Below are 4,392 nucleotides of genomic sequence, written 5' to 3'. Positions count from 1 at the left end.
GATTCTCACTCTGAAAATTTTGTGATCAATAGATTATTTTTTTTGTTTATAATGAGTTACAAATGATCATAAAATATAACGCATATGAATTTTTATTTAATAAATATTCAAACTAAATAATATATATATATATAAATACTAATGATTTAAAACAACAAGATTGGCTGATCAATTTAGTTGTCCAGTTGAAATCTTTCAAAAATATGTGAAAGATTAAAGTCAAAGTAAATATGAATTTAGAATAGTAGTTATATTTTACTAACCAAAATACCGAAAAAAAACCGAACCGAACCGAAACCAATCCGATATCTGGATTGAACACCCCTAATCCAAATGAAGCCAAACTATTGTTTCATTCTCCAAAATATAATAAAAATAATAACTTAATTCCGCGCAAGGCGCAGATCTTATCCTAGTCATTTATTTATAGCTGGAGAGACGTATGGAATGAGATATCGTAAGAAGAATAGATCGGTGATATTAATGACACTATCTTGTATTAAGTGAATCTCACCAAAAACCGTAACGCGAGTTTCTTCAAGCGTGTCGCAACATAAGTCAAACAATTTTCCGTACGGCCCAACTATAAATAAAAGCTCATCATGTTACAGGTTAATGAAACGCTGCGGTTTCTGCTTATGTACACGTGTCAAAATGCTAGACTTTGACTTATCTAGCTGGAATCCTAGGTGGCTCTCTAAGGAGAAAGCAAACTCTATATTATATAAATAGATAGATAGATAGATACTGTTTTGATCACGATGCAAAGAGTACACAACAGACCAGTTGACTCCATCCGAAAATCTCCGTCGGCCATCGTTAAGCATCATTTAATTTGTACAGAGCAGCAGCGGAGTGACAGCAGCGGTGGCGGATATGCAGGAGCCGAGCATTGACACAAATAAGCTCAGCTACGAGACTTTCTTCATTCTCAAAATGCAAGTTCCCTTTCGGGTACGCTGACCCGATCCCCGAGCAAGAAACGTCAACGACTGTGGGAACCGAAATTCGCTCTGTCGATTTCCGTTTAAATTCGGAGAGTAGGAGAACCCTAGTTTCCCAGAGGTCCCGTATATCTGCTAATACCACACGCCAAGCAATCAAAACACGAGATAACAACGATAAAGTATAAAAAATCGTAAAAGAGAGCAAAGAGAAGTCTTATTCCGAATTTGCTTATGAGCGTTTACAACAAGGTATAAGCCTGGGCTCGAGAGCTGTCGGCGAAATTCCTAGTTCTAACAACCCTAAGACGGCTAATTGATGACTTCAAATGTCGAGAAACATGAAATGGGTTTGCTACGGTCTTCGGGAGATAGCATCAAAGAGTAGACGAGAAAGCATGGATTCGTGTCGTATTCGACGTTTTGGAAAAGCTCGGTCGCTACGTAGCGCCCTAACGGCGCGCACGCTCGGTCGCTACGTAGCAAGCGAACGGCGCGCACGCTCGGTCGCTACGTAGCGAGCGAACGACGCGCACGCTCGGTCGATACGTAGCGAACGAACGGCACGTACGCTCGGTCGCTACGTAGCGACCGAGCTTGGTTCGAGCTCGGCCGCTACGTAGCGAACGAACAACGCACACGCTCGGTCGCTACGTAGCGACCGGGCAGTGTGCATGTTCGGTCGTTACGTAGTGACTGAGCTTGGCTTGTCCGTGTTCCGATCGTCACATTCGAACCTATCTGTGGCTGGTTTAGATACTTTTTTGTTACCTTGGGACAGCTTGTGTTTGATCCAACCGAGACTTGAACAAGGTTTTATCTCGAGATCATTTGTCGTGACATTCTTTTTACCAAGCATAATCATCGCAGAAAGACACTCATACTTGTTTTTGCAGAGGTTTGGACATTAACTTTGTCGTAACCGTTTTCGATCCCAACAGGTAGCCCCCAGCCCGTTAGAATCGTGGATTTCCGATTAGATTCTAGCGTGCGGTATGGCGAGTTCGGACGAGATTGGCGTATTTGGGTGAAGTTCATATCCAAAAGTCCGTAGGTAAATAGTAATTTCTCATGCCTATAAGAAGGGAGGTAACTTCTTCATAGTTTTTCACTTGCTTGTTTTCATAAGGAGTTTGAAAAAATTTCTCCCTCCTCTCCATCTTCTTGTTTTCACTTGAAAATCACGAAATGTCGAGTAAGAAAAAGACTTCGAGGAAAGGCACCTCATCCGCAAATGTCCACGAAGAGCTCCTTGTGCCGAAGATCGAGTTTGTGCCTCATTCGGTAGATCCGGCTGAGAACGAGGCATGGTGGGTTACGAGGTATGGTTCGAGCACACCTCCCAATGAGAAGTCGTTCCCAGTCATGAACCGTCGTTTGGTCGAAGAAGGTGCACCGAGTAGGAGCACTAGCGACTTTCTTCTGACCGTGCGGTCTAACTACCGAATTCCAGATACGGTGGAATTACGGGTTCCTCGTCAAGGAGAGCGTGCAAGTAGTCCCCTGGAGGGTTACTTTACTTGTTACGAAGCATTCATAGTGCGCTGCCGCTTGTGGTTCCCGATTCCCAAAATCATCGTCCGCGTGTTGAATCGTTTTGAGGTGTCGTTAAGTCAGCTGAACCCCCTCAGTATCCAGCACCTTGTTGGCGTTTTGATCTTGAGCTACGAACACGGTCTCTCCCTTACCGTCGACCACTTCGAAGCGCTTTTCAGGTTGCAGGTCGTTAGGAATACGGACAAGTACCGACTCGTCCCTCGGAACTTCATGTCGGTGGTCAAGGGATTTCTTTCCAACTTCAACTCGTGGAAGAAATTTTTCTTCTTTGTTCGTATAAACGCTGCGTCTGTCGAAGAAAGTTGCATCCCATTGTTCCGGAGCCTGCCGAACGATCGTCCCTTCATCAATCTGATTGCTCCGTTTCCTGAAGATACTATCGCAGTGAGGAATCTTCTCAGGAACGGTCCATTTTTCTGGACCTCCTTCTCGCCGAAGAGAGTTCGAAAGTCATTGAGGCTTGCGCATTCCGGTCCTGCTTCGGGCGCGGAAACAGACAGCGACTCCGAGCCTGATGCTCCGGATTTCGATGTTGCTCCCGTGGGCACGACGGGGTTGAGCTCTTCGAAGGGGAAGGATATCGCCTCGGTGACATAGAGTTTTCATTGGATGATTCTATGCTCTCAGGATGGGACCCGGACCATGCTTACGGCGATGGGAGTGGTACGAGCGAGATCCCTATCACGGATTTTGACGATTTCTTTGCCGGTCTACCCTCGGGTTTCGATCCTCCCCCGCCTGTGGACGAATCGGAAAGGTCGAGAGTCGTTGCGGAAGGATCTCGTATCATCAACGGGGTTAGTTTTCAAGAATTTTGCCGATAAATCTATATATTCCTTTTCCCGCCTAAAACGTGTTAATTGGTTTTGCAGGGTCTGAACTAGCTTGGCTCGTCCCTTGAGGCGAGCCATAGAGAGGCCATGGTCTATCGCTTTAAAAAGAGCGTCTCACAATTCTATATATTCATTGTCGATCTCGAAGATTCAGAGAGCTGGAGCGTGATTTTTCTTAGATTGAGAGAGTCTCAGATCTGTTTTCGAAAATTCAAAATTTGTAGTTTCGTGTTCGCTGGTTCGCCCAATTTGGTAATGTTAATGGGCCTAATGATTCTTTACCCACAATTGGGCCAAAATTAAAGATAAAACAAATCGGCAAAAAGAATTTCCAAACCCACAATTGCTAGCAAATCAGTTTTCTCTTTTACGGGGAGAATAATCTCTGTGTCGAAAAGATAAACAAAAAAGCTTAATATGTCCAATCAAATCGTTTCTACATAAAAATTTAACAATAAAGGAATAATGCAGAAGATTAAGAAGTAAATAATGGTAATTAGTCGGTGGCTTGCACCTTGTGCATATTAATATACTCTTTTTGTTTCATAAATATTGTAATTTTAGATTTTTTTTTATATATTTCAATAATAAATTTACAATATAATTGCTTTATTAATAAAAATTTCCATTTAATGTGAAGTTCCCGATACATATCTAATGACGATAATTGACTAGAGATCCTTTAACCTATATCATGATTCCCGATAAATAGGCATCGTCTAATTAATGCAGACGACAGAGATCCGTAATCCAACTAATCTATTAATATCTAGTTAATCTGAAGTTCCTGATTCAAATTTAGTAACTAATGACGATAAATGACTACAGATCAATTAAATAATCATGATTCCCGAATAATCATCGACTCTATTATTTCAATCCGATTCACACGTAATGTGAAGTCGATAACCTAACAATTCACTCTAAAAAAAAAATTTAATCGTTGTTCGATTTACGTTTGTTTACCTTCGTTTTCATAATGCAGATCCTGGAGGTTAACGGCCGGAGTGTTAATTGCTGGAACGTCTGCGTTCATTGCATTCATTGTGGATCTCGAA

This window comes from Brassica oleracea, chromosome C4 (assembly GCF_000695525.1).
Source record: "Brassica oleracea var. oleracea cultivar TO1000 chromosome C4, BOL, whole genome shotgun sequence".
Classification (NCBI taxonomy): domain Eukaryota; kingdom Viridiplantae; phylum Streptophyta; class Magnoliopsida; order Brassicales; family Brassicaceae; genus Brassica; species Brassica oleracea.
Note: the sequence above shows the minus strand (reverse complement) of the source record.